Source organism: Triturus cristatus, chromosome 12, assembly GCF_964204655.1.
Source record: "Triturus cristatus chromosome 12, aTriCri1.1, whole genome shotgun sequence".
NCBI lineage: Eukaryota > Metazoa > Chordata > Amphibia > Caudata > Salamandridae > Triturus > Triturus cristatus.
This window is the reverse complement of record NC_140595.1, coordinates 4,043,731-4,069,127: the sequence shown is the minus strand read 5'-3', so window position 1 is coordinate 4,069,127 and position 25,397 is coordinate 4,043,731. Positions and strand designations below refer to the sequence as shown.

The window sequence follows — 25,397 nt, the reverse complement described above, 5'->3', positions numbered from 1 at the left end:
CTCCTCATTTTTTTTAAACATATTTTTATTGCAGAATTAAGTATGAGAACTCCATAATAGCGACCCATGCCCACAATGTGTTTCATAGCCCTCGCATCATTGTAACACTTTACACAGCCATTCAGCCCACATCCCGGAGGCTGGGCGGCACAACATTACCGGTCCCTGAGTATCATAACCATCCTGGTACAATAGAGCAGGTAAATCTCCCATGGCAACATCTGCTTTTCTCCCATCCGCCTCAGTCCCCAGCTGTCCGTCAATATATTAATAAAACACCCCGAAAACTCCCCCCTTCCCCACCCTCCCACCCACCCATTACTGCTGGCGGGGGCCCCGATCATGAAATCTAGCTTACTATTGCTACTGCTACCGGTTGTTCGCCTGTGGCCCCTAGGCCTCGTGGAGCCCTTCCCTCCCGGTCCTCCTGCTCAGTGCTCTCCAGCCGGTAATCTTTCATAGCCTGTACTATCTGCTCCCATGTCCTCACCCATTCCAGTCCCTTCTCATCCCCTGCCCTGGTCGCCTGACGCCTCCTAAGCACACTTTCACAGCTAGCCCACTTCAGCAACTCAGCCATCCATCTCCCATACGACGGGCCCTCCCGCGACTTCCAGTGCCACGTAATTTCTCTCTGGGCCAGCAGGAGGCCCAAGTCAATGAATTTACTGGACACTTTCGTCTTCGCCGTGTGTGGGAACCAGAGCAATAAGCAGGCTGCCATATCAAACTCCACCTCCCGGTCTGTGACAGCGTTCAAAAGCTCCCCCACCTCAACCCAATACGTCCCCAGCCGGGGGCACCCCCACAAGAGGTGGTCGAGCTCCGCTCCAAGCTCCATACATCTCGGGCACGCCGCATCCTGTACCTTAAAATACCGTTTAATCCTTCCCGGGGTCAGATAAGCCCTATGCAGTACAAAGAAATGCACCTGCTGGAAGCGGGCATTCCTACTCCCTTTCCATGTCCTCCGCAGAATGACTCCACACCGTGTCCGGGATGGGTTTTCCTATACTACCCTCCCACTTCTCCTTCAACGCCGCGAGCAGTTCCAACCCCTCCCGTAGCAGCCGGGAGTGGATGCAGGTGACCGCCTTAACTCTCCCCGCCGCCATTACCACATACTGGCAGGTCTGAACCACCGTGGGCTCCACCAGGCCCTCCCTCCAGTGGCGCTGTACCGCCGCGCACACCGCCGCGTGTAACAGGTAACTCCCATCCGGGAGGCCAAACCGTTCCTGCAGCACCCCAAATGGCGCTAACGCCCCGTCCACATACAGGTCTCCCACCATTTGCAATCCCAGCTCTTCCCACTCCGCCAGCGGCGACCAATCACCGCCATGTGGCAACGCTGTCAGCATCCCCAGCGGGATCTCTGGCGCATACGGGTGCACCGCCTTCGCTCTCCTCATGCTCCTGCGCCAGCACTGCCGGAGGGTTCTCTCCTCTATGGTGAGGTCTCTTAAGTCCAGCGTCTGTTGCAGGACTATGTAGGATAAAACGTGTCTCTGGATCCCGGATTCCCTCTCGTGCTCAGGGCCTCTAAACACTCTAGCGACATTTTGCGTCAGGACCTGTAGCTGTGCCGCCAGGTAGTACAATTCAAAATCGGGGACCGCCAATCCGCCGTCGAGTCTGGGTCGCACCAAGGTCGCTAAGGCCACCCGCCGCCGGGTATTCCGAGGAAACCACCGATCCCAGTCGTACTCGGGCCGAAGCTGAGGAATAAAGGACCCTCGTCCACCGCCCAAAACCATCCCCCAGGCCCATTCGCTCCAGTACCGCATCGAGGTATCCCCACTCTAAACAGTCGCAGGCCTTTTCGATATCTACAGAGAGCACTGCCGGCTTCTGGGCAGGGTCCCAAACACTGTCCATTATGCGGACCAGGCGCCGAATATTCATGGCTGTGCTCCTAGTGGGGATAAATCCAGCTTGGTCCTCATGCACCAGCCGGGTCATGTGTGGGAGCAATCTAGTAGCCAGGATGCGACTCAATATTTTATAGTCGACCGTCAGCATGGATAATGGCCTATACGAGGTCACATCCGAGGCGTCCCGACCCGGTTTCAGCAACGGTACCACTAGCGCTTCCCGCAGCGACTTGGGTAATCTCCCCAGTGTCAAGGCCTCCGCATAGACCTGCAAGAGCCTGGGCGCCAGTACATCGACATATTGCACATAAAATTCAATCGGCAGTCCATCCACCCCCGGCGTTTTGTTTCTGGCCATGCGTTTGATAGCCACCCTGATTTCTGAGAGCGTGATGGGTCCACCCAGTACCTTCGCAGTCTCGGCCTCCAGCCTCGGGAGGTGAGTAGTCCCCAGGAAGTCGGCCACTGGGGGGCCCTCCGCCGGCTCTCATAAAGGCCCGTATAATAAGACCGAAAGCGCTCCAGGACCGCCGTTTGCGTGTAGACTACCTCCCCCGTCTCTGTGCCTATACTCCTTACCGGGCAACCTCTGGGTTCAGGGTTAGCAAGCCGGGCCAGGAGCGTTCCCACCTTGTCCCTCTCCGCATGCACTCTCGCAGCATACAACTTGTAATCAAAACACCTCAGTCGCTCCGTTTCAGTCGCCACCAGCTCCTTCGCCTCTAGCAGCCTATCCTGTAACTCCGGTCGCTCAGGCCTGCGCCGCTCCAAGTCCCGCAACAACCCCTCCGTCAGGTCAGCCAGGACAGTCGTCCGCACATTCGAGAACCGGCCCATGCAAACTCCTCTGATCACCACCTTCATGGCATCCCATTCAATCGCTCTCGTGGCAGTTGATCCTTCATTCTCACTAAAGTACAGTTCAATGCCCTGCAGGACCGCATCACTAAACACCGGATCTTCTAATGTCTCTGGTCGCAGCCTCCACGTCGGAATTGCCGACCTCTGCCTCTGCCACTGCAGCGTCAGCAACAACGGATTATGATCGGAGACAGTTCTAGTTAAATACTCCGTATGCGCCATTTTGGAAGCCAGAGAGCCACTACACAGAATGGAGTCTATCCTGACGTGCAGCGCATGTAAAGCGGAAAAAAAGGAGTAGTCCCTATCTCCAGGATGCTGCTCCCGCCACACATCAACCAGTCCCCACCTCTCCTGCCAGTCCGCCCTGTGCGCCGCTAACCGGCGCACCGGGGAGTCAGCCAGCGGCGGATGCGACCTATCCAACTCCACATCCGTTATCGAATTAAAGTCCCTGCCTATCAGTATGGGGCCCGCCAGGAAGTGCGCCAGCGATCCCGTCAGGCCAGCAAAGAAGCGCGCCTGATCCACATTAGGAGCATATATGCTACACAGTACCACATCCTGGCCATACAACCGCCCCATATCTACCCTCAGGGTCTACCAACTGATTTGTAGCCTGGAATGGGAGCCCTGCTCTCACCCACACCAATACTCCCCTGGCAAACGCAGAGTACGTGGTGCCAAACACCTGACTATGCCATCTCCTCTGCAGCGCGGCATGTTCCTGCTTAGTTAAATGCGTTTCCTGCAAGAAAGCAATTTGGATGCCTCGCCTCACTAGCTGGGCGTGCACCTTATACCTCCTCGTCATGGTACGGAGCCCGCGGACATTCCACGTGAGGCATTTCAGATTAGGTAACGTCCCCATTGTAGCCAGTTCTCAGCCAACGACCCAGCGCCCAGTGAGCACCCCCAGCCAAGCAGTATAGCCCCTTAACCAAAACACCCCAACAAACTCCCCCCCTCCCCTCTCCCCAGAACAGGACCCAATAACACCATATCAGCCCCCATCCCAACCTGCAACCCACCAAACATTCCCTACTCTGTGGTCGTCACCACAGAAAGCCTTAAGGGCCACAAGGGGTTGCCTCAGAGCCGACCCAGAGCGGGCCCAGCCCGCGCCCCCAGCCCAGGATCCCACATGTCCATCAGCACAGTACCTTCCATTTCGCAGAGCACCCGGGCGCTCCACCGGGTTCAGGGCCACAAGGAAGGCCCCCCTCTCCCAGCGTCAGCCATTGAAGAGACCATCCGCCGTCTGTGGGGTGACCGCCGGCCTCCCTGAGCTCTCCACCTCCGAAAGTTCACCGCCGGACTGCCCACCATCGTCACCAGTGTCTGAACCCACCGATGTCCGTTCGTGCGGGGAGCCCGTGAGGATCGCCGTTGCCACCAGCGCTCCCCGCCTGTCCTCCGCCAGCTGGTCTTCTCGCAACCCTCTCCTGAGGTTATCACGTTTGCGGATGCGTTGGGATTTCCACACTTGAGTCGGCCGGCGCCTCGCCCCTTTCCCCGTGCGGTCCGTGCCAGCGCGATGCAACTCGAGCCATGCCCCCGCTTCATCCGGAGTCTGAAAGAAGTGGGTCGTATCGTCCACAATCACCCTTAGTTTCGCCGGGAAAAGCAAGGAATACTGTAGCCCCTCGGCCCTCAATTCCTTTTTCACTGCCAGAAAAGAAGCTCTATGTTTCTGGACCTCCTGCGTGTAATCGGGGAACACCGTCACCGGGCTATTCGCCACCTGAAAGGGGCCCTCCGATCGTGCCCTCTGGATCAGCAAATCTCTGTCCCTGTAATGCAAGAGTCTGACCAGCATCGGCCGGGGCGGGCGGCCCGGCAGCGGCGGGCGGGCCGGAACCCTGTGCGCTCGTTCCAGGGAGAAGAAGGGGGAGAGCCCCTCCGGGGCCACCACTGTTTTGAACCAATTCTCCATGTATGCCACCGCATCCTCCCCTTCGCTGTTTTACGGGAGGCCCACCACCCGTACGTTCCTACGATTGCGGCCTTCGGCGTCCTCCGCCCGTCTCTCCAGCATCGACAAACGGCCCAAGATGTCGGCGAGTTTGTGGTCCGCGGCCGCCACCGCAGGCCCGAGCTCCTGTAGCTTCATCTCAGTGTCCTTAACTCGGTCCGACAATTTGGCATGGTCCGCCCGGAAGAGACCCAGTCCAGTGGCGACCTGCGCAATGTCGTTGTGCAGGGCCTCCTTGGTTGCCGTGATCGCCTCCAGGATACCGTCCAGCCGTTTGTTCAGGCGCCGTTACTGCGCCGAGCCCTCCGATTCGTCCTGGGCCCCGCCATCCGCGGCCGACTCCGCACCCCGGCCGTGCCCCACCGGCATCTGTGGCGCGGCACCCTTATTCGCCATCTGCTCGATGGGGATCCCCACTCAAGGAGGGTGCGGGGGGCCCCCACCCAACCGCTCCAAAGTCCGCTGCCCGGCGCGGCCGCTACCCACGAGGGCCGCCGCAATCGCAGCCTGTGTGCTTCCCTCAGGCTGTCAGAGGGCCCCTCCGCGGTCGGCCCCCCCCCCACTCCCACTTCGGCAGCTCTGTTCAGGGCCGTCCTCCGCTTCCCGCAGCGTCGGCCGCCAGTCCGGACCCCCCCCCCCCATCTTAAGACCCACTCCGATTCAGGCCAGGGCTATCCGCCCAGCGGGGTCAACACTGTGGTCCTGGGGGGCCCCTCTCCTCGCTCACCGGCAGCACGCCGCAGTCACCTCCGCCGTCCCTGCTCTCAGCCGGGCGCCGCACCAGCCCAGGCGGTCGTCGCTCTCCACGCGGGGGGAGGGGCAGCTCCGTCACCTCGTTCCTCCCTCGGGACCGGGGGCCCAGCCCCCAGCTCTCATTACCAGGGGCACCTGAGAGCCGTCTGCGTCCCGCGCAGCTGGGGCCGTCCCCCCTCCGGCCACGGTCCTCCGTCTTCCTCCCTCAGGGCTCCGAGGTCGAGGCCGCCGCCATCTTGCCTGCTGATCACTGCGCTCCGGAGCTCCGGCCGCGGGCTCCACACCGCTCCCGGCCCTCCGCGGTCTCCCTGCTTACAGCCCCAGCAGCCCCGGCGCTCCGCACCGGCAATCCGTCCTGCTGATAGCCCCTCTCGGCAGATAAATCAGGAGTATTGACGGGATCAGGCTCGGAGCTGCAGGCTCACGCCGCCATCCCGATCGGCGTCCAAGCCACGCCCTTCATTGGAAAGCTCCTCATGTGGCTCTAAATGAACTCCTCACTGCTTCTACAGTCACAAAGCTACTATGGAGAGATGTTCCAGAATTCTTTGTATAATTTTTTGGGTTTTTATTTTGGTATGTACAACTCTTGGAGGGCGTTAGAATGTATCACATCATCATAAACTATAATACAATTTCAATGTGGTTTTGAGACTAAACATCTCGTTATGGTAGCGTACAACAGCATAGAAGCCACATGCTCAAGCAACAGAACAAGAGCTTCGATTAAGGTTAGCAGTAAGGGGTTTAAGAAAGAGGTTTAGGTAGGCTAGATTTCAGTGGTAAGTTTGTGAAAATACATCCACTTTCTATGAGAAATGGAGCTTATTTTCACAGATTGGGCCTTGTGCCAGGTTTCTAATAGGATTAGAGTAGATTTCAATGTTTATACGTGCATTATAAACCATCATTTAGGATTAGAAAGTCTCTGAATTTTAAGGGTATCTGCTTCACTCATATTTAAAAATGTATTTTCAGTTAGCATTAGAATAATGGAAGACAACGTTTTTTCTGTAGACTGACATAATCCTGAAGTTCACAGGTACATGGTTCTAAAATACATGTGTTCCCTCCCCTGTATCGCAGTGGTATCTTCCAGAAACGTTACCAACGCAACAGAGCATCCATCTTGGAGTTATCCAAGAGATCAGAAGCTGGTTGCCTTCCTCCTCTGGTTTAGTCTAGTCAACAAACCGGATCTTCTCTGCAAACAAGTGGCAGCATTTCATGTTAGCACATTGTTTTGATCCTTGACTTGTCACCACTTATGTGGGGCCTCAGCGCAGGTCTGACCAAACAGCTTGCTCTTGTCCTACTGCATTGGAACCGACTGTACAATTTGGTGAACATCCCCTTAGAAACAGAGGCCTGTATGTTCACTTTCTGCAGGTCCAAATCCAGCTGTTTGGCCATCAAGCATTTGAACTGGGCATGCTCCCCAACGTTCAGTCATAGGGAGACACCTTACCCTACACTCCGACAAATCTGTAGTTTTGCAGGCTGATCTGTAGAGTCCTCTTTCTGCAAAGACCAGTTCTTTCCCAAATATGGTGGACCTTTTTTTATTTCTAATGTGACACAGAACTCCAGGGCTTTATTACCAAGGTGTACTACTTCATCAGCTGTGCTGATAAATGTTCATCTTATCTTGAAGGACAGCCATTAGATTCACAAGGTTTTGATTTGGATCCTACCATGATCTTTTGGCTGTGATTATATCTTGGCCACTGATTTGTTCAGGTGGTTCATGATCTGAGCCAGATTTGACATCAGTGAGCCCATACATTTAATCTACTGGTCATGTTCTCTGGCGTAGTACCGCACTAGTGATTCTAAGCTATAATGTGGTATCCATCTATTCTGCAGTATTCAATCCTCCATAGAGCCACTTGCTTGAGTATTGTTCCCATCAAGCTGGAAAGCCTCTGTAACCATTGTTCTGCAGTAGTGTACATGAACAAAATACAATGGGAAGAACATAGACAAAAAAGAACCTCTCTGCCTCATTTTATGAAGCATTCTTCAGTCCATCAGAGGGACAAGCGCTCCGCTCTAATCCCATTAGAGCAGAGGTCTTCAAACTTTTTGATGCGGAAACCCCCTTGTCAAAATTGTTTAGGCGTAAGGACCCCCTTTTGACAAATTTCTAGAACCTGGTGGTACTCATCGACAACCATAAACGCCCCTAATTCCCACACAAATAACTTTTTCGGTAGGGAAATATTAAACGTGTAGCAAACCAAGGGTCAGTGAGCTTGGGAGTGTAGTCAAAGGTGTAGCTAAAACAAAGTGCCTCATTTATGAGGAATTGGCGTAGGGCAGCGTTGTAGGAAGGTGGATATCTGACTATGGTCACCCCCAACTTTTTGCCTAGTGTCTAGCTGGTTTTTCGACTTAGTTGGCCTGAGATCCTGCCATTCAGGGTCTCAGGCTGTCTGCTCTCTCTTTAAAATGGACTCCATGTACCCTAGGTACATAACCAATTGGTAAGGATCACCTTATTGGACCCTGTACAGTGTAGGCTAGGTACCCAGGGCATAGGTGTACCCTAGGCCTCCCAGGGGCTGCAGCATGTATAATGCCACCCCTGGTCTGGCCTTCCAATCAGACACAACTGGATGATCACTCAGCTGGGGCAAGGTTGTGTAATCACCCCTTGCTTAGATATAGTATGCCTATATCTACCTTTATATATAGACACATGTGTACCTATCAGTCACTCCTATGGCAGGCCTTAACAATCTTGGAGGCAGAGTGCTTGGTAACATGTGAGATGGTGCTCTAGCATGAGCTGAGCCTGTCTGCAGCTTTCGGAATCATGTCCTTATAGCTGTTCTATGATATAGCCTACCATATACTCTTAAAGTGCCTTATAATCTTAAACGGTTATGGTAACTATGGTTTGGCTTTATCAAAACATGTCGTGTAAGGTGTCTAACACTTTGGAATAATACCCCCATACCATTTCTGGTGATGAGGATATTATTCCTCCCTTCTAGAGGGAGAGACATATTAAAATCCTACTTTGCTGTTTAACTCTAACCAAAGCCTCAGCATCACAAAATGGATGCTGCTGCCACAGACACAAGTCTGACCTCCTGCTGCTGGGAGAGATCCCGGCAAGGGAGGCTTGGACAATAGGATTCCTGCTTGGGGAGGTGCTAGCACCTCCCCAGACAGACTTTAGTGTATTGGGGCAGGGAGGGCTGAAAGGAATGAGACATGCCTGGGGCACACAAGCTGTCCCATGCATAGTCCAGTTCAAACCGGTGCTGGGGCACACCAGCCCCAGTCCTGGCGCGAAACTGGACAAAGGGAAGGGGGTGTAACCACCCCCCTCCCAGGTCCCACCCATAAGGCGTGACCTAGCAGGTAACCCAGCCCCCCAGATTAGTATAAGAGTGGTAGCTGTGCCCCAGGAGATTAGATTATCCTGAACCTGCAACTTGAACAGAAACTCTGGACCTTCGACATTCGACGAAAGAAGAAGACTGAAGAATCTCCCTTGTGGCCATGGAGTGGCTACCCTGTGCAAACAGGCACCATCAAGAGACTACCCTTTGCTTTGCTGAAGTTCTACGAGGGACCGACTGCAGAGCCCGACCAGAGCCTTGACTTCCAGACTTCTCCGACCCTGATCCACATCCACAGCCGAGCTGAGATCCGTGGAGGCGACAAGAGACGTGGGACCGGCTACCTGGGAAAAGTGGCTAGTATCTTCAAGCGCAGCTTCTGAGGCACGCTCGAAGTTGTGCACCGGGGATTGAGAAGCCCCAACCCCAAGCACCATCTGCACCGAAGATAAGCCCCCCACACTCCACGAGTCCTGCGTGGGGCCCTTCTGCATTTTCCTGCTTGCCGCGTATGTCCGGTTGCTTGCCCGCTGGCTAGTAGCCTTTGTGACGACGCATCCTGAAATCTTCACCGCTGGTTTGGCTCTTCCAGACTGGCTCCTGCTTCTTTGAAAAAGAGAAGCACCCCAGACCTTCCTGGTCTGCACCAGAAGCAAGTCCTCCGTTCTTCGTGGGTTCCGCTTGCCAAGGCTTGGTGAGTCCTAGTCCAACTTCGACGCCGCCGACAGCAAGAGCCTTCGTGGGACAGCTCGCCTCCTGGTCCTGGTCGTCCTCGACGTTCCCTGGTCCACGTGGCTGCAGCGACAAGCTTCACCTTCACCTGCAATCTTCACGACATCGCCTGGTTCCTTCCTGGTTCCACGTGGTCACTGGCTAGTGACCTTGACTCTGTCCCTTCTGCTTGCAGGTCTCCTTTCTTCTTGATCCCAGCCTTGGGATCCACCGAACACTCTTCACTGACTGCCTGTCAGCAACTTTCCTTCAGGCATCCATAGAAGTCCACGACAAAACCCGACGCAAGTTCACACCTATGCACCCGCAGCCTGTGGGCTAGGTAACTTGGGTACTTCGGTGCTCACAAGGGTAGTGACTATCCTAGGGTCTAGTTTCCGAGTCTCGACTCTCTAGCTGCTTCAGAAGTGTCCTTAAACTGTTAATTGCTAAGAACTACTATTTCTATCGACTTTTACGCACTACGCGTGAGTGTTTCCACTCTGCACCTGAATCCCGTGGGCCTCCCACTTCCTAACTGTTGCTAGTGTAGTGTAGCCCCAGCGATTCCCTAGGCCTATCCTATTTCCGTGACAGTGGTCCTTATACCACTTACTTAGTATATGGTTTGCGTGGCCCCTAGGGCCTAACTGTATTACTTACCTGTGTGACTTAATGTATGCTTAAATAAGACTGTGTTGTACTTACCTCTAATCTCATAAAGAGTGCTAAAGGTTTGACTAGAATAAATACACTTTATTTTATATATATATCTGTTGTGGTGTCCTTTCATTTGGTATTCAAGGGATTATATATGGTATCACAGCTGGCTTCACATGCCATTCAGAGTTTAGCCTAAGACTGCTCTTGTCCATGCTACCACTAGGATAGCTGGTCTATAAGGTTGACTTTACAACCAATCACCATAAGGGTATTTGGACTGATATAAGGTGTACACTAGAACTAGTGACTTCATACATCAGGCCAACTTCTCACAAGCGTTGCACATCTTCTTGCTGCGCTGCCCTACGCCAATGTGAAAGGGCAGGAATGCACCGTATTTATAATTCTGTAGTAGGGGATCTCTGTGTATAGTCATAATCTAGTGAATAGTCCCGCCCATGTGCGTGGACCCTGGAGCAATAAAAAATAATCTCTAAAGGTGACAAATCATGCAGACCTGCATACACCTTTAAGATTGAATTTAATTTAAAGACAGATAATGCAGCCTATACCCACAGGCTACACTGTCCAGTACTTCAACTAGAATTCCACCAAAATCCACAACAGCACTGCCTGTCTAGCTTTTCTCCCCAAGGGAAAAAACCCTGCCTCTACCAGCAAAAGCCTCTGGAATGATAGAGAGGAAGGAAAGGACAGACAAGCCCCATAGGCTGCCATTATGTGGCTTAAAACAGGATACTGTGCCTTTAAGAAAACTTTCCAGATTTCCAGAACTTTCCCCAGTATCCCAGAATGCCCAGCAGGTCCCATTTACTTTCAGTTCTTTTTTCCGGCTCCTGCTAGCAGGACCCTGGAGCATTGAGCTCTCCCTTTTTCAAGGGTTTCATTGAGATTTTGGCAATTTTTGTCACTTTTTCTTGTGTTTAGTAGCTGGTACTGTCAACATGCCTGGCTTGTTCGACAAGTGCCCGGAATGTGGTCGAAAGAAGGCTAAAACTGACCCACACGAGGTGTGCATAGCTTGCCTTCCCCAGTCCCACGTGCCTGAAAGCTGTACCATCTGCCACTCGTTTTCAGCCAGGACCCTGAGGGACAGGATGAAAAGCAGGCTTCAAGCTCTGGAGGAGCGAAGACTGAAGGCACCAGGTGGGTCTGGAGGGGCTGATTTGGCCCATACTGAGGCCTCTGGGGGGCTCCCCAGGGGCAGGAAGACCAGTAAGCGCTCCCACTCCCCGTCGACGTCGAGGGCGTCGACGGCGACGTCGAGGAGGATGACCACCGTCTGCTCGCCGTCCCCCCAGGGCTCTGGGGAGAAGCGGCGTCGACGATCGCCGTCGAGGGACCTGAATAGGCCGCCGTCGACTACATCGGCGACGACGCCGTCGTCGGCTCCGTCCAGCGGTCGGCGTCGAGAGAAGACCCAGCGTCGGCGTTCGGCGTCGAGGGATCGCAGCTCGCCGTCGATGAAGAGGAGAAGGAGATCGACGTCGAGGCGTTTGAGATCGCCGTCGAGGCGAAGGTCGCCGTCGAGGCGAAGGTCGCCGTCGAGGCGAAGGTCGACGTCGAGGAGGAGATCGCCGTCGAGGCACAGGTCGACGTCGAGGCAAAGATCGACGTCGAGGAAAAGATCGACGTCGAGGAAGAGAGTCGCCGGGATCGGTGTACTCGGTGGTGTATACCCCACCTCGGATGCCTCCGTCGCCTCCTCCTCTCCCACCTCTGCCACCGCCGCCTCCACCGCCGCCACCGCCTCCACCAGCTTCTCCACCTCCTCCACCGCCTCCTCCACCACCGCGGCCGCGGACGCTGTCTCCGCCACCCCAGCCTCTGTCGCTGCCACGCACTCCTGTGGGACCGCCGCCGGTTCCCCCGAGGTCGGTTTCCCTTCCGCGGTACCCGACTCCGCCGCAGGGGACCCCGAAGCCACGACGCCCACGGTCGCCTGGACCAGCGAGACCGGCGGACAGGCCTAAGCCGAAGAGGTCGCGCTCCCGCTCTCACAGGAGGCGACGATCGCGGAGCCGCGGGCGGTCCTAGTCGGACTCAAGGCGACGCCGCAGGAGGTATAGGTCCAGGTCGCGCACGCGCTCCTCGGACAGAGACCTTTCCCCGACGCTGTCGGACTCCCCGGGGACTAGGGTGTCTCCGGTGGACGACTTGGTCTCGTTCCAAGAGGTGCTGTTGCGAGGGGCTGCGAAGTTGAATATCACGGTGACGGTTCCAACACCCACGACGTCCGTGATATTTGAGACGCTTCATAAAAGACACTTGTCTCGCCCCCTCCTGCCTCTCGTGCCTGGACTGGTGGAACCAGCCTTGGAACTGTTCCTCACTCCCGCAACGGCGAAGGCCGCTCCGTCCAGGCTCATGAAGAAGTATAGGGCCCCGGAGTCGGATCTGTCCTTTTTGAGAGGGGACCCGAAGCCGGACTCTGTTATCGTGACGGCGGCAAGAAAACAACATGCGACCGCCCCGGCCTCCACGGTTCCACCGGACAAAGAAAGCCGCTGGCTGGACTCTGCGGGCAGGAAGGTGTGTGGTACCGCCGCCACCACCATGAAGGCGGCGAGTGCAGGGGCGTTGTTGGGCCGTTACGACCGGGCCCTGTGGGAATCCCTGCAGCAATATGCGGACCTCCTGCCACGAGACAAGAAGGAGGACTTCTTGGAGACGGTGCGCGAAGGCATGCTGGTTTCTAACCAAACTATCAGCGCAGCGGCGGATGTATCGCTATTGGCCGCCCACGCCTACTGTCATGGCGTCCACCAGCGGCGCCATTCGTGGTTGCGCCTGACGTCCCTCAAGCCAGAGGCGCAGCAAAGAGTGGCCAACCTGCCCTTCTCGGGGGAAACCCTGTTCGGGAAGCATGCGGACGATGAGATGGCCCGCATGAAGGCTGAGGCGGAAACCCTGACGGCCGTCGGGTTGGAAAAGGCAGAGAAAAAGAAACGCCCGTTCCAGAGGAGGTTCGGGTCGTCGGGCCGAGGGCGTGGGCAGGGCTCGGGACAGCAGCAGCCACAACAGCAGCAGTTCCGCAAGCCCTTCCAGAAGCGCCAGAGAGGTAGAGGAGGCCAGCAGGCTACTACCACAAACAAGGGCCCGGCCGGGTCTCGGCCCTGAGCTGCTACTTCCCCCTCAACCGTTACCCACTCCAGTGGGGGGAAGCATTCAATTTTTTCCGGCAGAGTGGAGAAAAATTACTCAGGACAAGTGGGTGCTGAATATTGTTTGCAATGGATACAGTCTTCGGTTTATCAGCCCGCCTCCAGCGATTCCGCCGGTTAGCTCTCGATTCCAGCTGAGAGAGCTCCAGGCGGAGGCAGACATCTTGTTGAGAAAAAAGGCGGTAGAAGAAGTACCTCTGTCTCAAAGGGGAAGAGGTCTGTACTCTCGGTTCTTCCTCGTTCGCAAGAAGGACAAGAACGAGTTCAGGCCCATTCTGGATTTGAGGCAGGCAAACAAATGGATTCGCAGAGAGAAGTTCCGTATGCTTTCGTTGCACCAGATTTACCCTCAGCTGCAACGGGGAGACTGGCTCTGTGCCATAGATCTACAGGATGCGTACTTCCATGTGCCCATAGCGAGGAAGCACAGAAAGTTCCTGCGATTCCAAGTCGGCGCCAATCACTATCAATACACAGTACTGCCATTCGGGCTAAAGTCTGCGCCCAGGACCTTTTCGAAGTGCATGGCGGTGGTGGCGGCACACCTGCGGAGGAACAAGGTGTTTGTCTACCCGTATCTGGACGATTGGCTGATCAAGGCATCATCCTTCGAGGAAGCGCAAGAACACTTCCGATGGACGTGCGAGCTCTTGAACAAGCTGGGGTTACACGTCAACATGTCCAAATCGGTCCAGACTCCGGTACAGTGCATACAGTACCTGGGGGCCTCCAGCGATACGCGGTCAGCAAGCGTGTCTCCTTCGGAGGAGAGACGGTTATCACTCCTTCGGAAGGCTCAGGACCTCAGGACTGCTCCATCGACGACTGTGAGGAAGGTGTCTTTGTAGGAGAGTAGGGTCTGCTTTCTATGTTCACCCCCACTTTTTGCTTTTGCTTTACTGGTTTTCGACTTAGATGTGGCTGTGGGCCTGCTAATCAGACCCACAGCCCTGCTGTTCTCTCTCTAAATTAATACTATGTACTTTAGGTGCATAACCCATTTGGATAGGATCACCTTATTGGCCCCTGTACAGTGTACCCTAGGTACCCAGGGCATAGGTGTACCCTAGGCCTACCAGGGGCTGCAGCATGTATTATGCCACCCCTGGCCTGGCCTTCCATTTTGACACAACTGGCTGATCACTCAGCTGGGGCAAGGTCGTGTAATCACCCCTTGCTTAGGTGTAGTATTCCTATACCTAACTTACATATAGACACATGTGTACCTATCAGTCACTCCTATGGCAGGCCTTGACAATCCTGGGGGCAGAGTGCTTGGTAACATGTGAGATGGTGCTCTAGCATGAGCTGAGCCTGTCTGCAGCTTTCGGAACCTTGTCCTTATAGCTGTTCTATGATATAGCCTACCATATACTCTTAAAGTGCCTTATAATCTTAGACGGTTATGGTAACTATGGTTTGGCTTTATCAAAACATGTCGTGTAAGGTGTCTAACACTAGGGAATCATACCCCCATGCCATTTCTGGACATGAGAATATTATTCCCCCCTTCTAGAGGGAAAGACATGTTAAAATCATACTTCAACTGTTAGCCTCTGACCAAAGCCTCAGCATCACAAAATGGATGCTGCTGCCACGACACAAGTCTGACCTCCTGCAGCTGGGAGTGATCCCAGCCAGGGAGGCCTGGACAATAGGTTTCCTGCTTGGGGAGGTGCTAGCACCTCCCCAGACAGCCTTTAGTGTATTGGGGCAGGGTGGGCTGAAAGGAATGAGACATGCCTGGGGCACACAAGGTGTTCCTTGCATAGTCCAGTTCAAACCGGCGCTGGGGCACTCCAGCCCCAGCTCTGGCGCGAAACTGGACAAAGGGAAGTGGGTGTAACCACCCCCTCCCAGGTCCCACCCATAAGGCGTGACCTAGCAGGTATCCCAGCCCCCCAGATTAGTATAAGAGTGGGAGTTGGGCCTCAAGACTTTAGATTATCCTGAACCTGCAAAACTGAACAGAAACTCTGGACCTTCGACATTCGACGAAAGAAGAAGACTGAAGAATCTCCCTTGTAGCCAAGGAGTGGCTACCCTGTGCAAACAGGCACCATCAAGAGACTACCCTTTGCTTTGCGACCGTTCTACGAGGAACCGACTGCAGAGCCCGACCAGAGCCTCGACTTCCAGACTTCTCTGACCCTCATCCACATCTGCAGCAGAGCTGAGATCCGTGGAGGCGACGAGCGACGTGGGACCGGCTACCTGGGAAAAGTGGCTAGTAACTTACAGCGCAGCTTCTGAGGTACCCTCGAAGTTGTGCACCGGGGATTGAGAAGCCCCAACCCCAAGCACCATCTGCACCGAAGATCAGCCCCCCACACTCCACAAGTCCTGCGTGGGGCCCTTCAGCATTTTCCTGCTTGCCGCGTCTGTCCGGTTGCTTGCCCGCTGGCTAGTGGCCTCTGTGACGACGCACCCTGAAATCTTCTGCGCTGGTTTGGCTCCTCCAGACTGGCTCCCGCTTCTCTGCAAAGAAGAAGCACCCCAGACCTTCCTGGTCTGCACCAGAAGCAAGTCCTTTGTTCTTCGTGGGTTCCGCTTGCCAAGGCTTGGTGAGTCCTAGTCCAACTTCGACGCCGCCGACAGCAAGAGCCTTCGTGGGACAGCTCGCCTCCTGGTCCTGGTCGTCCTCGACGCTTCCTGGTCCTCCTGGCTGCAGCGACAAGCTTCACCTTCACCTGCAACTCTTCACGACATCGCCTGGTTCCTTCCTGGTTCCACGTGGTCACTGGCTAGTGACCTTGACTCTGTCCCTTCTGCTTGCAGGTTTCTTCTCTTCTTGATCCCAGCCTTGGGATCCACCGGACACTCTTCACTGACTGCCTGTCAGCATCTTTCTTCAGGCATCCATAGGAGTCGACGACGAAAACGACGCATCTTCACCCCTATGCACCCGCAGCCTGTGGGCTAGGTAACTTGGGTACTCCGGTGCTCATCAGGATAGTGACTATCCTAGTGTCTAGTTTTCAAGTCTCAACTTCCTAGCTACTCCGGAAGTGTCCTAAATCTACCGTTTCTAAAACTGTACTATTGCTATTGACTTTTACGCATTACGCGTGAGTGTTTCCACTCTGCACACGAATCCCGTGGGCCTCCCACTTCCTAACTAACGCTAGTGTAGTGTAGCCCCAGCGATTCCCTAGGCCTAGGCCTATTCTATTTCCGTGACAGTGGTTCTTATACCACTTACTTAGTATATGGTTTGCGTGGCCCCTAGGGCCTAACTGTATTACTTACCTGTGTGACTTACTGTATGCATTAATAAGACTGTGTTGTACTTACCTCTAATCTCATAAAGAGTGCTGAGGGTTTGCTTAGAATAAATACACTTTATTTTATATATATATCTGTTGTGGTGTCCTTTCATTTGGTATTCAAGGGATTATATATGGTATCACAGCTGGCTTCACATGCCATTCAGAGTTTAGCCTAAGACTGCTCTTGTCCATGCTACCACTAGGATAGCTGGTCTATAAGGTTGACTTTACAACCAATCCCCATAAGGGTATTTGGACTGATATAAGGTGTACACTATAACTAGTGACATCATACATCAGGCCAACTTCTCACACTGCAGACCTGCATACACCTTTAAGAGAGAATTTAATTTAAAGACAGATAATGCAGCCTATACCCACAGGCTACACTGTCCAGTACTTCAACTAGAATTCCACCAAAATCCACAACAGCACTGCCGGTCTAGCTTTTCTCCCCAAGGGAAAAAACCCTGCCTCTACCAGCAAAAGCCTCTGGAATGATAGAGAGGAAGGAAAGGACAGACAAGCCCCATAGGCTGCCATTATGTGGCTTAAAACAGGATACTGTGCCTTTAAGAAAACTTTCCAGAACTTTCCCCAGTATCCCAGAATGCCCAGCAGGTCCCATTTACTTTCAGTTCTTTTTGAAGGCGTAGCACGCCAGACCTGTAGCATTCTACCTATGAATAAGTATCTCTCCACCGGGGAGGAGGGCGGGCGCTTATGACTATAACAGAGATACCCCTACTACAGAACTGGAGTTACAGAAAAGAAACTACTCCTTCTGTAGTAGGGGATCTCTGTGTATAGTCATAATCTAGTGAATAGAATGGCAAGCCCATCCCCACACAACAAAAGCGGTGGAGAACACACAAGACACTACCACTACTGTGCGAACAAATTTCGCAGCGAAGCCTGCCCAACCTGAGCATCTGCCCTGGCATCCGTGTCCAGACAGTAATGCGCAGCAAAGCTATGGACCGACTTCCAAGTGGCCGCCTTGCAGATTTCCGCAATCGGAACATTACGCAGCAAAGCCGTCGTGGCAGCTTTGCCCCTGGTGGAATGAGCCTTAGGTTTACCCCCTAAGGTCTTATTAGCTTTTTGATAACACAATTGTATGCAGGACACAATCCACCGAGAAATGGACTGCTTCGAGGTCGCAAGACCAGTCCTGACTGAGCCATAATTAACAAACAATTGGTCAGACCTACGAATATCCTTGGTCTTATCCAGATAAAATTTCAACACCCTTCGAACATCCAGGGAATGGAGAGCCCTTTCCGCTGGCGAAGAGGGATTCTGAAAGAACGTAGGTAAAGTTATGGTCTGATTGACATGAAAGTCAGAGATAACCTTAGGAAGGAACTTGGGGTGAGTACGCATCACAACCTTAGCAGCATGAAACACAGTATAAGGTTCTTGACAACATAATGCCTGAAGTTCACTCACCCTGCGGGCCGATGTAATGGCCACTAGGAACGCCGCCTTCCAGGATAGGTGCTGCAATGAAGACTTGTGAATAGGTTCAAAAGGCTCCCTCATCAGTCTGGACAGCACCACATTCAAGTCCCAAGAAGGCGAGGGAAGTCTGACAGGAGGAAACACCTTCTTCAAGCCTTCCAAAAAATCCTTGACCACAGGGATCTGAAAGAAGGACGTCTGTGAAGGGCACTTCCTGTAAGCAGTCAAAGCAGCCAGATGAACCTTAATGGAATGGAAATTAAGGCCAGACTGCGCCAGATGTAAAAGGTATGGAAGGATGACATCTTCCTTACATGTTGTCGGATCAAAGTTCTTGGACTTACACCAGATACAGAACCTCTTCCACTTGTACGCATATGATGTCCTAGTGGAAGGTCGCTTAGACTCCTTCAGAATGTCCATACAATCGTCTGGTAGATTCAGATGGCCATATTGCACTATTTCAGGAGCCATGCCGCCAAACTCAAAGACGAGAGGTTGGGGTGCACCATCCGCCCCCCGAACTTCGTGAGAAGGTCCGGCCTGCACGGCAACCGCATGTGAGGAAGGAGAGACCGGTGAAGAAGGTCCGTGAACCACCACTGCCTGGGCCACTCCGGGGCGATCAGGATCATCCGCGCCCTGGACTGGGACAGCTTGATGAGCACCGCCGGAATCAGGGGAATGGGTGGAAAAGCGTACAGAAAGCTGTTCGACCAATCGATCCATAGCGCATTCCCCAGCGTCCCCCGCTGGTAGTTCCTGGATGCGAAGTCTCGGCATTTGCTGTTTTCGACGGTGGCGAACAGATCTACGTCTGGAGTCCCCCACCTTGCGAAGACTTCTCCTAGTACTTCGTCGTTTATGACCCATTCGTGGTTTTCCTGAATCAGCCTGCTCAAGGCGTCCGCCTGAGCATTCTGCACCCCTGGCAGATGCGTGGCCGTAATCGTCAGTCCTCGGGCCAGCAGCCAGCGCCAGATCGCTTGCGCCTCCTGCGACAGAGTGCGCGATCTCGACCCCCCCTGCTTGTTGAGGTAATACATCGTGGTTGTATTGTCCGTCTGTATCAGCAGCGAGTTGGTCTGGAAGGACGGAAGTAAGGCCTTCAGTGCCAGGAAGACAGCGCTGAGTTCCAGGAAATTGATGTGGTACGTCGATTCCAAAGGAGACCACTTCCCTTGAATCTGCAGGTCCCCGGAATGCGCTCCCCAGCCCTGGAGAGAAGCATCCGTCACCACCTTCGTCGTGGGAATGTCCTTGTGGAAGGGAACCCCCTTGAGGAGGTTTTCCGCCGAACACCACCACTTCAGAGACTGAAGAGCATGCAGAGACAGTCGGATCTTGTCGTCCAAGAACCTGTCCTCTGATCCCACTGATCCTCCAAGCACTCCTGCAGCGGTCGCATGTGTAGCCGTGCGTGCGGAGTGAGGAAGATACAGGAGGCCATCGATCCCAGTAGAGAAGACTCTGAGAAGTTGGCCTGATGTATGATGTCACTAGTTATAGTGTACACCTTATATCAGTCCAAATACCCTTATGGTGATTGGTTGTAAAGTCAACCTTATAGACCAGCTATCCTAGTGGTAGCATGGACAAGAGCAGTCTTAGGCTAAACTCTGAATGGCATGTGAAGCCAGCTGTGATACCATATATAATCCCTTGAATACCAAATGAAAGGACACCACAACAGATATATATATATAAAATAAAGTGTATTTATTCTAAGCAAACCCTCAGCACTCTTTATGAGATTAGAGGTAAGTACAACACAGTCTTATTAATGCATACAGTAAGTCACACAGGTAAGTAATACAGTTAGGCCCTAGGGGCCACGCAAACCATATACTAAGTAAGTGGTATAAGAACCACTGTCACGGAAATAGAATAGGCCTAGGCCTAGGGAATCGCTGGGGCTACACTACACTAGCGTTAGTTAGGACGTGGGAGGCCCACGGGATTCGTGTGCAGAGTGGAAACACTCACGCGTAATGCGTAAAAGTCAATAGCAATAGTACAGTTTTAGAAACGGTAGATTTAGGACACTTCCGGAGTAGCTAGGAAGTTGAGACTTGAAAACTAGACACTAGGATAGTCACTATCCTGATGAGCACCGGAGTACCCAAGTTACCTAGCCCACAGGCTGCGGGTGCATAGGGGTGAAGATGCGTCGTTTTCGTCGTCGACTCCTATGGATGCCTGAAGAAAGATGCTGACAGGCAGTCAGGGGAGAGTGTCCGGTGGATCCCAAGGCTGGGATCAAGAAGAGAAGAAACCTGCAAGCAGAGGGGACAGAGTCAAGGTCACTAGCCAGTGACCACGTGGAACCAGGAAGGAACCAGGCGATGTCGTGAAGAGTTGCAGGTGAAGGTGAAGCTTGTCGCTGCAGCCAGGAGGACCAGGAAGCGTCGAGGACGACCAGGACCAGGAGGCGAGCTGTCCCACGAAGGCTCTTGCTGTCGGCGGCGTCGAAGTTGGACTAGGACTCACCAAGCCTTGGCAAGCGGAACCCACGAAGAACAAAGGACTTGCTTCTGGTGCAGACCAGGAAGGTCTGGGGTGCTTCTTCTTTGCAGAGAAGCGGGAGCCAGTCTGGAGGAGCCAAACCAGCGCAGAAGATTTCAGGGTGCGTCGTCACAGAGGCCACTAGCCAGCGGGCAAGCAACCGGACAGACGCGGCAAGCAGGAAAATGCTGAAGGGCCCCACGCAGGACTCGTGGAGTGTGGGGGGCTGATCTTCGGTGCAGATGGTGGTTGGGGCTTCTCAATCCCCGGTGCACAACTTCGAGGGTACCTCAGAAGCTGCGCTGTAAGTTACTAGCCACTTTTCCCAGGTAGCCGGTCCCACGTCGCTCGTCGCCTCCACGGATCTCAGCTCTGCTGCAGATGTGCATGAGGGTCGGAGAAGTCTGGAAGTCAAGGCTCTGGTCGGGCTCTGCAGTCGGTTCCTCGTAGAACGGTCGCAAAGCAAAGGGTAGTCTCTTGATGGTGCCTGTTTGCACAGGGTAGCCACTCCTTGGCTACAAGGGAGATTCTTCAGTCTTCTTCTTTCGTCGAATGTCGAAGGTCCAGAGTTTCTGTTCAGTTTTGCAGGTTCAGGATAATCTAAAGTCTTGAGGCCCAACTCCCACTCTTATACTAATCTGGGGGGCTGGGATACCTGCTAGGTCACGCCTTATGGGTGGGACCTGGGAGGGGGTGGTTACACCCACTTCCCTTTGTCCAGTTTCGCGCCAGAGCTGGGGCTGGAGTGCCCCAGTGCCGGTTTGAACTGGACTATGCAAGGAACACCTTGTGTGCCCCAGGCATGTCTCATTCCTTTCAGCCCACCCTGCCCCAATACACTAAAGGCTGTCTGGGGAGGTGCTAGCACCTCCCCAAGCAGGAAACCTATTGTCCAGGCCTCCCTGGCTGGGATCACTCCCAGCTGCAGGAGGTCAGACTTGTGTCGTGGCAGCAGCATCCATTTTGTGATGCTGAGGCTTTGGTCAGAGGCTAACAGTTGAAGTATGATTTTAACATGTCTTTCCCTCTAGAAGGGGGGAATAATATTCTCATGTCCAGAAATGGCATGGGGGTATTATTCCCTAGTGTTAGACACCTTACACGACATGTTTTGATAAAGCCAAACCATAGTTACCATAACCGTCTAAGATTATAAGGCCCTTTAAGAGTATATGGTAGGCTATATCATAGAACAGCTATAAGGACAAGGTTCCGAAAGCTGCAGACAGGCTCAGCTCATGCTAGAGCACCATCTCACATGTTACCAAGCACTCTGCCTCCAGGATTGTTAAGGCCTGCCTTAGGAGTGGCTGATAGGTACACATGTGTCTATATGTAAGTTAGGTATAGGAATACTACACCTAAGCAAGGAGTGATTACACGACCTTGCCCCAGCTGAGTGATCAGCCAGTTGTGTCAAAATGGAAGGCCAGGCCAGGGGTGGCATAATACATGCTGCAGCACCTGGTAGGCCTAGGGTACACCTATGCCCTGGGTACCTAGGGTACACTGTACAGGGGCCAATAAGGTGATCCTATCCAAATGGGTTATGCACCTAAAGTACATAGTATTAATTTAGAGAGAGAACAGCAGGGCTGTGGGTCTGATTAGCAGGCCCACAGCCACATCTAAGTCGAAAACCAGTAAAGCAAAAGCAAAAAGTGGGGGTGAACATAGAAAGCAGACCCTACTCTCCTACATGCATGATTTGTCACCTTTAGAGATTATTTTTTATTGCTCCGGGGTCCACGCACATGGGCGGGACTATTCACTAGATTATGACTATAACAGAGATACCCCTACTACAGAACTGGAGTTACAGAAAAGAAACTACTCCATCTGAAAGAGACACTTTAGTGATAGATTCCTTACCTTAGAATATCCCCAGGCGTCAGACTGGATCCGGAAAGTTTTGCTAGCAGTACCCCTGCGCGTCGGCAGGCGTCGTTGTATGGCTCTGTGTATGTCGCTGGTGTCGTAGCCGCCGAGATGACTTCATCAGCGCGCGTGGAAGTAGCTCTGTCACTTCTTTCTTTTTCTGTGCAGCAGCGCAAATCTGAGAGAGCGGTACCCCTAGTTAAGTTTTAACTTGGTTTCTGACAATTTCTTTTGTCGTGTACTTGACTCCTGGTGCAATAGAGATGCCCGGGTTTAAGTCCTGTAGGGCATGCCGTCGAAACATGTCGGTGTCGGACCCTCACGACGTGTGTCTCTTCTGCTTGGGGCACGCCCAAGACACCGAGGCGTCCCCCGATTGCCGGGCCATGGTGCTGAAAGCTTTGCAGGAGAGTTCCTGAAAGTTGTTGGAGGTCCGGCAATCGGTTCCACGCCGATCAAGGTCTCGATCCCGTGGGAGGTCAATGGACCGGTCGCGGAGCCATCAGCATCGCTCGTCAGAATCGGGGACAGGTAAGTCTCTGCGCCATAAAAAGTCGAAGCGTTGTTGCTCTTCTACCCTTCTCCGGTCGTGGGACGCGGTGGAGGGGGCGGGCGGTAACTCCCCCGCGGCTCTGTTGGAGCCCCCGTTGTTGCCTGCTGTCTACCCTCCCTTTGCGGGGCCGCACATAACTTTGGACGAGGTGCAGGCCTTTGTCGGCCTTGCGCCATTTGTTTGCTCCGCCGGGTCCCTCCGGAGCGGCTTCGGGCCCCGCAGATCTGTCGGAAGGGTTTGCACCCGTGCCGCCGCCTCTGGCCTCGGCTACACCAGCTCCATATCCTGTGGCACCGCCGGCTTCGGCCTTGGCCCGGGCGCCGGCCCTGGATCCGGCTCTGGTGCCGCCGCCGCTGATGCCGGACGGCTATGACCCGGGACTGGTATCTTACCCTCTCATTCCATTTCTTAGAGGGGAGTTTATCCCGTTTCCCTGGGCACCTCGTCCTTACCGGCTGTGGGCCTGCTAATCAGACCCACAGCCCAGCTGTTCTCTCTCTAAATTCCTACTATGTACTTTAGGTGCATAACCCAATTGTTAAGGATCACCTTATTGGCCCCTGTATAGTGTACCCTAGGTATCCAGGGCATAGGTGTACCCTAGGCCTACCAGGGGCTGCAGCATATATTATGCCACCCCTGGCTGGCCTTCCATCATGACACAACTGGCTGGGGCAAGGTTGTGTAATCACCCCTTGCTTAGGTATAGTATCCCTATACCTGCCTTATATATAGACACATGGGTACATTTCAGTCACTCCTATGGCAGGCCTTAACAATCCTGAAGGCAGAGTGCTTGGTAACATATGAGATGGTGCTCTAGCATGAGCTGAGCCTGTCTGCAGCTTTCGGAACAATGTCCTTATAGCTGTTCTATGATATCGCCTACCATATACTCTTAAAGTGCCTTATAATCCTCGCGGTTATGGTAACTATGGTTTGGCTTTATCAAAACATGTTGTGTAAGGTGTCTAACACTTTGGAATAATACCCCCACACCATTGCTGGCGATGAGGATAGTATTCCCCCCTTCTAGAGGGAGAAGACATGTTGAAGACCTACTACCCGGTTAAAGTTAACCAGAGCCCCAGCATCACAAAATGGATGCTGCTGCCACAGACACAAGTCTGACCTCCTGCTGCTGGGAGTCCTTCCAGCGAGGGAGGCTTTGACAATAGGTTTCCTGCCTTGGGAGGTGCTAGCACCACCCTAGACAGGACTTAGTGTATTGGGGCAGGGAGGGGTGAAAGAAACGAGACACTTCCTGGGGCACACAAGGTGTCCCATGCATAGTCCGGTTCAAACCGGTGCTGGGGCACTCCAGCCCCAGTCCTGGCGTGAAACTGGACAAAGGGAAGGGGGTGTAACCACCCCCCTCCCTGGTCCCACCCATAGGAGGGACCTAGCAGGTAACCCAGCCCCCCAGATTAGTATAAGAGTGGAAGCTGAGTCCCTAGGACTTTGGATTATCCTGAACTGAAACTAGACACGTAACTCTGGACCTTCGACTACGGAAGATGACTGAAGAATCTCCCTTGTGGCCAAGGAGTGGCCACCCTGTGCAAACAGCCACCATCAAGTGACCTGCCGTTTGCCTAACTGTATTACTTACCTGTGTGACTTATGTATGCTTAAATAAGACTGTTGTACTTGCCTCGAATCTCATAAAGAGTGCTGAGGGTTTGCTTAGAATAAATACACTTTATTTTATATATATATCTGTTGTGGTGTCCTTTCATTTGGTATTCAAGGGATTGCAAATGGTATCACAGCTGGCTTCACATGCCAAACGGAGTTTAGCCTAGGACTGCTCTTGTCCATGCTACCACTAGGATAGCTGGTCTATAAGGTTGACTTTACAACCAATCCCCATAAGGGTTGTTTGGACTGATACAAGGTGTACACTAGAACTAGTGACATCATATATCAGGCCAACTTCTCACAAGGGGTTTCAGTCTTCCCCTATCTCGACGACTGGCTGTTAAAAGCGGGCTCGCCCCAGGCAGTCGCCTCCCACCACAGGGCTATGGCCGATCTCCTGCATTTGCTGGGATTTTCCATCACTGTGCCAAAGTCGCACCTGATTCCCTCTCAGAAGCTCTTCATCGCAGCGGTTCTGGATACGGCGCAGTTTCAGGTTTATCCTCCCGAACAGCAAGTCCGGGACATTCTGGCTATGATTCCGATCTTTCAGCCCTGGTCTTGGGTTTCGGTCAGGAAGACACTGAGGCTGCTTGGCCTCATGGCATCCTGCTGATCAATCAATCAACCATAGCATTTTTAAAGCACACTACATACCCGTGAGGGTCTCATGGGGCGGGGGGAGGGGGGGGGGGGCGCGAAACTGGACAAA

At 53.5% G+C, this 25,397-nt stretch overlaps 1 protein-coding gene across 10 annotated transcripts in view; it reads left to right on the top strand.

Annotated features, from left to right (window-relative positions):
- The window catches only part of DAZAP1 (DAZ associated protein 1), a 585,407-nt gene that overhangs the window by 109,888 nt on the left and 450,122 nt on the right, over positions 1–25,397 (top strand). The gene's annotated exons all lie outside the window — the stretch shown is intronic.